Genomic DNA, 14,630 nt, shown 5'->3' with positions numbered 1-14,630 from the left:
CAGGAGTGGCACCTGGTCTTCTGCTGTTGTAGCCCATCTGCCTCAAGGTTTGGCATGTTGTGCATTCAGAGATGCTCTTCTGCATACCTCGGTTTTAACGAGTACTTATTTGAGAAACTGTTGCCTTTCTATTAGCTCGAACCATTCTCCTCTGACCACTGGCATTAACAAGAAATTTGCACCAAAAGAACTGCCACTCCCTAGATATTTTCCCTTTTTTGGATCATTGTCTGTAAACCCTAGAGATGGTTGTGCTTGAAAATGCCACTAGATCATCATTTTTTTAAATACTCAGACCAACCCTTCTAGCACCAACAACTTTGCCATGCTCAGAGTCACTTAAATCACCTTTCTTCCCCATTCTGAGGCTCTGTTTGAACTGCAGCAGATTGTCCTAACCATGTCTACATGCCCAAATGCATTGAGTTGCTGCCATGTGATTGGCTGATTAGAAAATTTCGAACAGTTGGACAGGTGTACCTAATAAAGTGGCCGGTGAGTTTATAATAGACGAGACAACACTGCTTAAATCAGTCTCTTGTAGAGATGCCTTTTTAACTGTAGAACAACCAACACATAAAATAGGCCTCTGTTCCAACAAATAAGCCAAAGAGTGGATGATGGTGATGTTAATGGAAAGAGAAGGGGAAAAAAGCAAAGCTTTTCTTACTTTCTTTCTTTTTCTTTTTTAATTGTGCACTGAAAACTACAGGAGCCTTAGTCTTACCACTGACTGATGGCAAAAATTACATCCTCTAATTATATCCTTTTGTGGTTCTGTTTCTGTAGGTACAGTGTGTGCCAAACTTCTTGGCAATTTGTTTGTTTGGAAAGTATCTGGGGTAAGAGAGAAAGCTTTAGCAGATAAATCACATGAATTGGTTACGATTGTATATTGATAATTATTAATAATAATCAGATGTGTAGAAATAAGTGAATAGAAATAACACAACCAACCAAACAACCCTGCAAAGAATACAGCCAACAATATTTCACAAATATGGATCAAAGCCAAAATAGTTCTTGTATATTTTTGGTGTATTTAGGTTATTTGTTTATTTAAACACATTAAAAGTATTCCAGTTAAACATTGTTATTTTCTTTTGATTTTCTTTAGTAAATATTACCAAAATTATGTGGAACAGAGCAAATAAATTTTTACAGTATGTCTGATAATGTTTTTTTTTTCTTTTGGATAAAGTCTTATTTGTTATATTTCGGCTAGAATAAAAGCATATTTAAATTTTAAAAAAAAACATTTTAGGGACAAAACTTTAGCCTTTTTGAGCTATTTTTTTTCTTGATAGTCTACAGAAAAACCCACCGTTATACAATAACTTGCCTAAATAGCCTAACCTGCCTAGTTAACCTAATTAACCTAGTTAATTCTTTAAATGTCACTTTAAGCTGTATAGAAGTGTCTTAAAAATATCTAGTATAATATTATTTACTGTCATCATGGCAAAGATAAAATAAATCTGTTATTAGAAATGAGTTATTAAAACTAATATGTTTATAAATGTGTTGAAAAAAATCTCTCTGTTAAACAGAAATTGAGGAAAAAAATAAACGGGGGCTAACAATTCGGGGGGTCTAATAATTTCAACTGTATGTTCAACAGTGTTTTTGTGTGTGTGTTCTATTCTTATGACATTTTTTGTGTGTTCTATTTTTATGATAACAATATATAGAGTATGTATATAAAATTTTCTTCAAAACTGTAGCAGCCTAGGTGTGAGAAACATAAAACCTTTTGCTTTCCTGAGTATTGGCAGAACCCAAATTATTGCAAATACTAAGGGCAAGGGCCCAACAACTTTTGTCTCCATGACATATCTGGGTGATAATTTTGGGTCGTTCAGGTAAGGTGAAACCCCAGGATCTATATAAGACCTTGACCAGAACTTTGTCATGCCAGTTTTTTTTTTTTTTCCCAGTTTTTGTCTTCACCTTTACACTGCCCCCTTAAAACATACATTACATTACCAGAACCAAGTTGGACTCCCTTTTGCCTTTAGAACTGTCTTAATCCTTTGTGGCATAGATATAACAAGATACTTGAATATTCCTCAGAGATTTTGGTCCATATTGACATGATAGCACCACGCAGTTGCTGCAGATTTGTCGGCTGCACATCCATGATGAGGATCCTGTTCCACCACATCCCAAACATGCTCTATAGGATAAGTTTGGTGACTGTGGAGGCCATTTGAGTCCAGTGAACTCCTTATTATGTTCAAGAAGCCTAAGATGGTTTGTGCTTCATGACATAGCACGTTATCATCCTGGAAGTAGTCATCAGAGGATGGGTACACTGTAGTCATAAATGGATGGACATGGTCAGTAACAATACTCAGGTAGGCTGTAGTGTTAACATGATGCTCAATTTGTACTAATTGGCCTAAAGTGTGACAAGAAAATGTCCCTCAAACCAATACACCATCACCACCAGCCTGAATCGTTGTTTGAAGACAGGATGGTTCAATGCTTTCATGTTTTTGATGCCAAATTCTAAACCTACCATCCAATGTCTCAGCAGAAATTAAGACTGATCAGACCAGGAAACATTTTTTTTCCAATCTTCTATTGTCTAATTTTGGTGAGCCAATGGGAATTGTAGTCTCAGTTTTCTGTTCTCAGCTGACAGGAGTGGCACCTGGTCTTCTGCTGTTGTAGCCCATCTGCCTCAAGGTTTGGCATGTTGTGCATTCAGAGATGCTCTTCTGCATACCTCGGTTTTAACGAGTACTTATTTGAGAAACTGTTGCCTTTCTATTAGCTCGAACCATTCTCCTCTGACCACTGGCATTAACAAGAAATTTGCACCAAAAGAACTGCCACTCCCTAGATATTTTCCCTTTTTTGGATCATTGTCTGTAAACCCTAGAGATGGTTGTGCTTGAAAATGCCACTAGATCATCATTTTTTTAAATACTCAGACCAACCCTTCTAGCACCAACAACTTTGCCATGCTCAGAGTCACTTAAATCACCTTTCTTCCCCATTCTGAGGCTCTGTTTGAACTGCAGCAGATTGTCCTAACCATGTCTACATGCCCAAATGCATTGAGTTGCTGCCATGTGATTGGCTGATTAGAAAATTTCGAACAGTTGGACAGGTGTACCTAATAAAGTGGCCGGTGAGTTTATAATAGACGAGACAACACTGCTTAAATCAGTCTCTTGTAGAGATGCCTTTTTAACTGTAGAACAACCAACACATTCTCAATATAGAATTCAGCTTGAAATTAATCTTACAGTTTGGGTTTTAAAATTTACTACAATTTGGAGCCGTGACCTGGACAGAGACTGAATTTGCTAATTTCCAACATTTATCAGTAAGCACCGTCTTTTGGAAGAAATATTAAACTGAGGTCCTGACTCTCCATGTTCATCTCATGGCACTTCTCGTAAAGAGTAGGGGTGTAACCCTGGTGTTCTGGCCAAATTCTCTCCATTGACCCATAATGGCTTCCCAATCATCCCCTTGCACTGAATTGTCTGTATCTCACTTCTCACTTCTCCACTTGTTGCTGATGTGTGGTAAAAAAAACTTGCCCCATTGTCCAGTTGCTGCCATTGCATCACCCAGGTGGATTCTGCACAGTAAATATGCTAACTCTGTCTGGACACAAATAATTTAATGATATGCATTTTTATTACATTTTTAGAGATACTAAAACAATCAGGCAATAATTTTAATGTGGCAAATCAAGCAAAGTTAGCAACTTCAAGTCAATTATTATTCAAATTAATTCATAATTTTTTGCCAGTGTTTCATGGAGCACCTTAAACGTGAATATCAGCACCATCCGGGTCCTGCTGTGTTTTGAAGCAATGAATGTGATGCCTCACACCAGGTGTTAAGGAGGAGGCTTGAAGGCAGTCTGATCTGGGTCACAGATTCTGCTCTTCTCGGATAAGACTGAAACACTATTATGTCTAGGCCTCAGGGATCCCCACATGGCTGCTCTTTAGATGCTGCTCTGCACTCAGAGAACTGGACGCATGCAACTGGCAGCGGGGGGCTAATAGATTTATTAAGGTCATCTCTGTGGTGCATGGAGCGTAAATGAACACCTGCTGGTGCACCACCCACCTTGGACAAACAACTATTACAGGGACAGTGATAAATAAGGTTGCATGAGAAGATGAATATGTGAAATCTTCTATAGCAATAAGTGACTTTTCTTGAAAAAGAAGCATAACACAGATATGCTGTATCTTAGTCCACCGGAAGGGATACCGTTTTGATGTGTCTGGTGCATTAAGGCGCAAGACGTGTTTGCCCCGATATGTTGCTATGTTCAGACCAGTGCAATTCTAATTTTCCCGTTTTCCTCCACATTGTTTAAATATCAAATCCATTTGCACTGCTTTGTGGACTCATGGAGGTTCTGGTCTAGAAAAGAAGTGTGTTAGACGCATACATACTCGCGGTGCAATGCGGCGCAAGGCGTGACTCAATTGTTGTTTGCTAGTTTCAGCTTGGCGCAAGAGTTGTTTTGACGTTTTGCACTACGCTGTTTAAATAGCAAATGCATTTAAGCTCATATGTACGCTCATAGGAGTTCTGGTCTAAAAAAGGAGGTGTTTTAAGGTGTAGTGCTGGCGCGTTGCTGTTTTGAGGTACTAAAATAGACTTTTCGATGGACCAGATCAAGTCCAGCGCAGAGGACATTATTTTTGCACCTCGGTTACACATTTGCATAATACACACAGGATGTGCAGCAAAACACAAATATATTTAACAATGAAAATGAATTAAAGGATTAAAATATTACATAATTTACATTTTCTAGCCTACATAAATATAAAAACTATACTTTCATGCCTTCATCTCGGAGGGCTTTTTCAGTTTATTCAGAACAATTTGCTTTTGTATAATGTTATTATTAGTAGTAGTAGTATTTATTTTATGCAAATTTATATTGGTTTAATTAAAAACAAGCTTAGATTTGCCAACCTGTCAGGTTTTAGACCATATGGAGCATAGCATGTGTATTTGGATATAACTCCCTATCCACAAGAGTGAACGTAAAGAATGAGGAGGCTTATTCTCTCATTCTCGCGCTGTAGATGCTCTGTTTAACCGTTTTCTCGCTAGTGAAGGGTTCAGTTTTTCTACTTACAAAGTCCACTCTTTAAATAGCAAATGCGCTATAGTGCAACACAACTGACTCTTAAAGGGAATGGGAGATGAGACTCTGATTGGTTTATTCTCAAAACACACATATAACTCATAAAGAGGATAAGCTCAACCCTGTTAGACCGTGTACCACGGCGCAAATTGGGTTTTTCCGTCCTTAAAATAGTAAAAGTGGATTCTGATACGCCCTTAATGCTCTTGCGCCCTGCACTTTCGACTTTGCATATGGATCATCAAAATAGAACCCAGACTGTGCAATAGAACAGCTGAAAGCAGGTCTAAAGTCCAGCGTAAAGCGCGTTAGTTGTGCGCCTTGCTTACACATTGCTTAAAAACATGCAGGATGTACAGCAATACGCAAATATCTTTACTAATAAAAAAATTAAAGGAACAAAATATAAAAAAATATTAGTTTCTACATAAACATAAAAACCACTGCCTCCATGCCTTTTTCATCTCAGGGGGACTTTTTTTCAGTTTATTCACAACTTGCTTTGTATAATGTTATTACTATTAGTATTATTTATTATATGCATATTTATATTTGTTTTTTAATAAAAAACAAGCTTAGATTTGTCCACCTGTCAGGTTTTGGACCATATGGGGCATTAGACTTGTGTTTCGATATAACTTTGGTTTTGACCACACTTCGTTATTATTGTTCATTTATTAGTTTGCTGGAAATTATAACTGAATTTGGAAATAGTTTTGAGACAAATCTTTTTGCTTAACAAATAAAATCAATTATGTAGGCTAATGGATGTCTTCAGTGGAGAGTACAACAACGTTTCATTATCCACAAAAGAGAGAAAGGGAAAGAGAAAGTGAAGGCCTGTTGAAGGAAGCTCATTCTTTATACTTTATGCCGATGCTCTGTTTAACTGTTTTCTCACTAGTGAAGCATTCTGTTTTTCCACTTACAAATACTGCTATGTAAATAGCAAATGCCTCTTTAAGTAAATGGGAGATGAGATTCTGATTGGTTTATTGCCAAAACACACCTAGAACTCATTAAGAGAATAAGCACAAACCTGTTAGACCATAGGCCACGGCGCAGAGCGTACTTTTCCATCCTTAACCCCAGGGGGTCGAAGACCGCGTATATGCATTTTAAGGCGTCTTATCCTGATAATGCCGAAAATAACTTAAATTACACTTTTAGTACAGATTGTACAGATAAGAGCAATACATCAATCAAATCTATTAGGTGTCTATTTTTTGTGTGTACACTCACAATAACAACAAAAGTGTGTGCATGTGCAAAATAAGGAAGGCAAATAGTGAAGGCACTCTTTCTTTTCCCTATCCGCTAACTGTTTTTAGAAACACGTCGGTAAAATGCAATGAAACACTGCAATAGCAAAACAAACAGAAATGAGACAAATATCAATAGAAAGCTTGAAGTGACAATTTTTTAATGCAGCAATGCATGTTGAAAACAATTATTATTTGATAAAATAATCAGTATGAAATCATATGTCTAGTTTCTCAGTCTGACGACCACAGAGAAAGACATACCTTGGAGGGAGTTGGTGAACTTTCCAACTCATTTTGAAAATAAAAAGCTGCCCACTCGCCCAAAAATGAAGACAGCATGCTGGCTAGAAAGTACACACACACACACACACACACACACACAAGCAAACGCAGCACTCTAGAAAGGCCGTTTCATTTTTATTCCTATGAATAGATTGGAATTAAGACCCATTTAAACTCACAGGATCATCATCGAGGATTACTTTGATTTAAACTAATACATTTTTCATGTTTATAATAGGGGCAAGGCAGTGGCGCAGTAGGTAGTGCTGTCACCTCACAGCAAGAAGGTCGCTGGTTCGAATCTCGGCTCAGTTGGCGTTTCTGTGTGGAGTCTACCTGCCTTCGCGTGGGTTTCCTCTGGGTGCTCCGGTTTCCCCCACAGTCCAAAAACATGTGGTACAGGTGAATTGGGTAGGCTTAATTGTCCGTGGTGTATGAGTGTGTGTGTGAATGTTTGTGTGGATGTTTCCCAGAGATAGGTTGCGGCTAGAAGGACATCTGCTACGTAAAAAACTTGCTAGATAAGTTGGTGGTTTATTCTGCTGTGGCGACCCCGGATTAATAAAGGGACTAAGCCAACAAGAAAATGAATGAATGTTTAAAATATTATTCATTCTTATGTTTAAAACTTTTGTCATTACGCTACTTCAGTGTCTCAGAGTCATCCAGAAATTATTATTAAATGCTGGATTAATGCACAAGAGAGTTTTTATTGCACCAGTTCTCTAAACACGTTTTATCCCATTTCAAATATATATTTTTGTGCAAACTGTATGTGCACATACAGTGCTCAGCATAATTAAGATAATAATTACAGCCCATTTTGAAAATTTATATTTTTTATCAATTTCTTAGTGAATATAGGCAGTGTATTTTGGTGCATTTAAACAAAACTGATTTCCTAAACAGATATATTTATGAAAATAATATTTTAGTCATCAAATATATTGAGAAATTGAAAGATAATACAATTAGTTTCAAGCAAAATATTGCAAAAAAAAAAAAAAAATCACAACCTACAAATTTTCAACAAATTTTTTCCACGTTTTGCTTTTCTAGATTTTTCCCCTTTTTGAAATTTGTATTTAATATTTTTTTATAACATATAAATTTGGATGTACTAGTTTTTGGACCATTATTTTAAGTTATTTTGTATGATAACCTCCAGATTTGCTTCAGTACTGACTCTATCCTTTAAGGCCGGTTGCTCAAAAGTCTTGTTCAGGCACATTCAGTGTGCTTTTTTTAATTTTTTTAATTATTTTTTTTATTTCTTATTTTGACTACATTTTTTCTCCAAAATTTACTAACCACACATATGTTTTTCTAAAAAAAAAAAAAAAAAAAAACATGTTGGCCAGTACTATGAAATAAGCAGCTGGAATGAGCACAAATGTCAGGGCATTTTAAAACATCTCAGGGGCCCCAAAATCAGATCCCTGAGGGTTAAAATAGCAAAAGTGGATTTGGACATCCTCTTAATGTTTTTGCACCCCGCGCTTTAAACTTTGCACATAGATTATTAAAATAGATTCCAATTGTTTTTTGTCATACAGTATATGAACTGGCAAAAACTTGGCATAAACTGTAAACATGTCCCTCAAAGCTGTTTGGTTGATTTGAATGTTGTTTCAGGATCAACAAACATGTTGATTCAGGAACATGATGCACTGAGTTGTTATTCTTGGATCTTTTGAACCCTGAAACATGATGTGGCACAAAACAAAACATCATTAGTTGGTTAACCTGTCAGTCAAAGGCAGTGTGGGCGGTCCTTGACCATTCAAAGTCTGAGGTCTGTTCACCCTGATCTCATAAGTAACTGTAACTATATTACGTTTTGTCAGTTTAGTTCAGTCATATAAAAATGTTTGATTTTTAAAGGAGGCTTGGCATATCCAATCCAATCATCATCGGGGATAAGCAAGGCCTTTCTGACTAGAGTTTCCATGTTTTTTCCTGTGTCTGCGAGTGTCTCTTTAAGTTGCTCTGGTTTGACCCAGAGTCCAAAGACATGCGATATAGATTAATTGGATAGACTAAATTGCCCATAGTGTGTGAATGGGAGAGGGTGTGGGTGTTTTCCAGCACTGAGAGTTGTTGTCAAAGTGCAGGGTCATGGCAGGAAGGACATCTGCTGGAAAACATATGCCAGAGTAATTGCCAGTTATTTCTGCTGTCGCCCCTGATAAAAAGCAGGGAATAAGCCAAAGGAAAGTGAATGAGTGTTTTGGGATAATGATTAATGAGTTTGACTACATCTGTTTCAGCTAGTTATCAAGTTATTAAGGCTGACCCAGCCAGTTCACCTCTGTGAGTTCGTGTGTGTTCACTAGCCACTTTGATACTTGACTAGGCATTTTGGAAATATTTTTTAGAAACGTCTTATTTATTTTAGTTTTAAAATTTTTAAAAAACATTTTTTCAAGTCAGTTGTGTTAGCCCCAATTAGAAATATATAAATTTTGAACTACTTTTATTCAATAGCAAAAACAAAATAAAATAATAACAATAAATAAAAATGAATAATTACAACTATTATGTGTAATTATATACTCTCCTGCCACCTGTACACCTGTCCAATTGCTCGTTAATGCAAAATTTCTAATCAGCCAACAACATGGCAGCAACTAAAAGCATTTAGGCATGTAAACAAGTTCAAGACGATCTGTTGCAGTTCAAACCAAGCATCAGAATGGGGAAGAAAGAAGATTTGAGTGACTTTGAATGTGGCACGGTATTGGTGCCAGACGGGCTGGTCTGAGTATTTCAGAAACTGCTGATCTACTCGGATTTTTTTCACACAACCATCTCTAGGATTCACAGAGAATGCTACGAAAAGAGAAAATATCCAGTGAGCAGCAATTCGAGACTACAGTCTGCACAGGCTGACCAAAATTGGACAATAGAAGATTGAAAAAACGTTGCCTGGTCTGATGAGTCTCGATTTCTGCTGCAACATTCGGATGGAAGGGTCAGAATTTGGTATCAACAACTTGAAAGCATAGATCTATCCTACCTTGTATCAATGGTTCAGGCTGGTGGTGGTTGAAATAGTGTGGAGCACAATTTGGGCCCATTAGTACCAATTGTGCATCGTGTCAATGACACAGCCTACCTGAGTATTGTTACTGACCATGTTCGTCTCTTTATGATCACAGTGTACCTATCTTCTCATGGCTTCCAGCAGGATAACACATCATGTCATAAACCACGAATCATCTCAGACTGATTTCTTGAACATGACAATGAGTTCACTTTACTCAAATGGCCTCCACAGTCTCCAAATCCCAATTCAATAGAGCACCTTTGGGATGTGGTGGAATGGGAAATTCACCCTATGGATGTGCTGCCAACAAATCTGCATAACTGTGTGATGCTATCATGTCAACATGGACCAAAATCTTTTAAGGAATATTTCCAGTACCTTGTTGAATATATGGCACAAATGATTAAGGCAATTCTGAATGCAAAAGCAGGTACAACCTGGTACTTGTAAGGTGTATCTAATTAAGTGGCCGGTGAGTGTATGTATTAAAACTATATCTTCCATTCTTTAAACAGCACTTGGGAAATATCTGAAAACGAATACAAATTTCACAGTAGGGCTAATAATTTTCACTACAACTGGATGTGTGTACATTTGTATATATGTTTGCATGTGTGTTCGTGTAAAAAAAAAAACCCACCAAGGCGAGACTTTCTTCTTAGCATTCATTCTTTAGAAAATATTTTGAGAATGTTTATTATAAAAATATAAATGTTTCCACTACAAATCATTTTACATTAGTAGACAAGGCCATCTACACACTCACACACATACACACACATTAATCTAAAGAAGGGAAACGGGACGCAAAACAGTATTGCTCTTCAAAACATCATTTTCAACCAAGTAAAATAGAAAGACACTGATAAGGTTGAAACATAACCATGTCATAACTTACTGAATGCTATGAAAAAAGGGCACTGTGTGTGGTGGTTTGTGTTAAGCAATAAATAAATCATTATAATTGTTTTATGCAAAAACAAATACAAAATAACATAAACATATAATACAATGGAACTCTGTAAAGGTTGCACAGATATTTTTGTTCATTCTTTTATACATACATACAGACATTTGTACAAAGGGATGGCCAGGTAATTGATATACCTCTAGAGTCACCGTTGCTATTATAACAGGTCCGGTTCACTTATGTACATGCTAACAGCAGGAATAAAGCAACATTTACAGGCAGGATGAAAGGGACACAGAGGAAAAATGGACAGTTTCTTCATAAGGTAGTGCAGAACACGGTATGACTGGTGCACAACTAGTGCTCTATCTTAAGTTTATTATCAGGATGTCTTAAAAAAAAAAAGAAAAAAAAAAAATATATATATATATATATATATATATATATATATATATATGAACGTGTTTTAAAGTAACACTCCAATTTTTGTTGCAAATAAATTTGTACAATACATTTTTATTTTATTATTTGGTCAATCTGGGGGCAGTGCACTTTTAGCTTAGCATAAATCATTGAATTGGATTATTCATTCATTTTCTTTTCGGCTTAGTCCCTTTATTAATCTGGGGTCGCCACAGCGGAATGAACTGCCAACTTATCCAGCATATGTTTTTTACGCAGTGGATGCCATTCTTGCTGCAACAACAACCATACACACTCATTCACACACATACACTACGGACAATTTAGCTTACCCAATTCACCTGTACCGCATGTCTTTGGAATTGTGGGAGAAACTGGAGCACCCAGAGGAAACCCATGCAAACAAGGGGAGAACATGCAAACTCCACACAGAAATGCCAACTGACCCAGCCGAGGCTCGAACTAGCAACCTTCTTGCTGTGAGGTGATAGCACTACCTACTGCACCACTGCGTTGCCCTGAATTGGATTAAACCATTAGAATCTCTCTTGAAATTTTCAAAGAATTATAATTTTCCAATGTAAAGCTTGACTCTTCTGTAGTTACATTGTGTTTTCAGCCCAGCGGAAAATGAAAAGTTGCTATTTTCTAGGTCAATATGAACTATACTCTTGTTTTGATATAACAATCAAAAAATGTTGCTTACTTTTTTAATAAGCAAAATAATTCTTTGAGAGAGATGCTAAAGGTCTAATCCAATTTAGCGATTTATGATAAGCTAAGCTAAAAGGCTCCAGAGATCGGCAGGATGTATTAAAAAAATTATAAACCTCAACTGTTTAACTCTACGGGAGTTGTAAAATGAAAAAATAAATAAAATTCCAGAAAGGTTAGAGTGTTATTTTAAGACAAAACTTCAAGAACCTTTTTGAAGCCATTCTGAAGGCTGGATGTTCTAAAAAGTGAGCCTTTTTTAGCCTTCTTTCAGAACACCTTCAGAAACTTAGGAAGATTTTATATCACTGATCTCATCTTGCGAAATCAAAATAACAGAGCATGGCTATGTTCAGAATAGCACACTACCATACTATTTTATTAAGTATACAGTTTATACTATCAATACTGTATGTTGAAATGTTTTACTGTGTGAAATATCCAGATGGCTTTCTGCTGGATACAGCAGAGCACATCGCACAAGATGATACCTTATCCATTAATGCAACAAGCATGATTTGAGTTTTCATTTCTAGCGTGAGAAATTACTGCATGTAGAAGTGTGTTTTTCAGAAAAACACTATAGTGCAAACTCTGTTTGTCTTCAACAAAACTGACTGCCCAAAAGTTGTGAGTGTTTCATGACAAGTGTCTGTGAATGCATTCAACCAATAAAATGTGCTGTGAAACTAGATTTGTGTTTACAATTCTGTCATCATGTACTGACTTTCTTAGTTCTATGCGACACAAAAGATGACATTTTGAAGAATGTTTTTGAGTTCATAGACTTCAGTATATCACCTTTTAAATAATGCAAGTTTGTGACAATGCAAGCAGTGATGATAAATTATAAAACATAGATTTCATGGGAACACTTTACTTAAAGAGGTGTTCATAAGACTGTCATGAATAATCATAATAAGACACATCATGAATATGGATGAGATTTTATGCATGCTAATAGCAACTGTCATTAAGGGCTCTATTTTAACGATCTAGATGCAAAATCTAAAGCTCATAGCGCAAAAGCATTAAGGGCATGTCCAAACTCACTTTTGCGATTTTAAGGATGGGAAAATACAGTTTGTAGTGTAACAGGGTTGTGGTTATTCTCTAAATGAGTTATGGGTGTGTTTTGAGCAGAACATGCATTAAACCAATCAAAGTCTCATCTCTCATTCCCTTTAAAATTCAGTTGCATTGCGCCATATGGCATTTGCTATTTACATGGTGGACATTGTAAATGGAAAAACTGAATGCTTAACTAGCGAGAAAACAGTTTAACAGACAATCTGCGCGAGGATAAACAATGAGCCTCCTTTATTCAGCCTCTTTACGTTCTATTTATTTTACTTTTACTTTATTTTTTTCGTGGATAAGGGAACAGTGAAAACTCACTTTACTGAGGACATCCATTAGACTACATGTTCAATTTAGTTTATTATGCACAAAGATTTGTTTCAGAACTGCTTTTAAATTTAGTTTTACTTTCCATCAAATGAGTTCTAGCCAAACACACGTCTTATTCTTATGCCCCATATTGTGATGCATACGTCACAAAAACCCGACAGGTGGACAAATCTAAACTTTTTTTTTTAAATTAAAACAAATATAAATATGCATTTAATAAATAATACTGCTAATAGCATTATAATAAATAAGCAAATTGTTATGAATAAACTGAAAAAAGCCCCCAGGAATGAAAAAGGCATTTAGTTTCATATGTAAAAATGTTTGTCTATTGCCAAACATCCTGAGTGTATTGAGCATTTGACCCTGCATAGACCCATAACTAATGCACTCTGCACTGGACTTTAGACCAGATTTTACTTGGTAAAGGCATTGTCTATTTCAGTTCCTCAAAATAACAATGCACCAACAATGCACTTTAACACACCTTCTTTTTAGACCAGCTCACTAATGAGTCCACAAAGTAGCGACAATGGATTGGCTTTTCAAACGAAGTAGTGCAAAACATTAAAATTAGGGTTGCACTGGTCTGAAAATAGCAACAAATCGCGCAATACACATTTTGTATATAAGTCTTAGTCACTACAACATAAATTGTCATCTTTGTATTTAAAATGAGATAACTGCACTAATGTCACAATGATGGTCTCACACATAAAATCTTCGTAATCATCACCTGTCATGATCATAAAGGTTTTATGACAGTCTTATAAACACCACTTAAGTAAAGTGTAAAGCAAATGAATGAACCTTTGTTTCAATGAATGACAAATAGACTGGATTTTGAAAACTTTGCATTATACCAGAATGAAGTCAGGTGACTGGAATAAACGGGCTGCATAATTAAAATATTTTTTATCAACAACAACAAAAAAGAAGGTTGTGGAGCAAGTCATACTGCTATGATCAACGTGGCTTCAATATGAGTTTTTCATTTCATCAAATGCAAAAATAGTCTGAATCTCATTTTCAAGGTTAGTGGGAGCAGAGGAAAGTGAAACATGCATCACAATGAGGTCATGTAAAAATGTAAAAAAAAAATGGTTTCACATACCAGTTAGTGTTAGGTACACTGTAAAAAACGATCAGTTGACTTTACTTTAAAAAAAGTGATTAAACCTATTCCTTAAACGTATTAAATTAATGAACTTTGTACATAATTACAAAAGTTAAGTTAATACAACTTAAAATTTTAACAGGTTTACAAACTTTTTTTAAGTAAACGTGTTGCTTTTAAGGCAATGGGTTCACTCATTTTTAAAAGTAAAGTAAAGAATTGCTTTTAACAGTGTAGTAAGATAGTATTTTATTTCAAACATAGCCTGGGTCTCTCATCTATATTGTATCTGAGACTTCGGAGATCAACACTCTGCTGGT

The sequence above is a fragment of the Danio rerio genome, chromosome 9 (genome assembly GCF_049306965.1).
Source record: "Danio rerio strain Tuebingen ecotype United States chromosome 9, GRCz12tu, whole genome shotgun sequence".
Classification (NCBI taxonomy): Eukaryota; Metazoa; Chordata; class Actinopteri; order Cypriniformes; family Danionidae; genus Danio; species Danio rerio.
Note: the sequence above shows the minus strand (reverse complement) of the source record.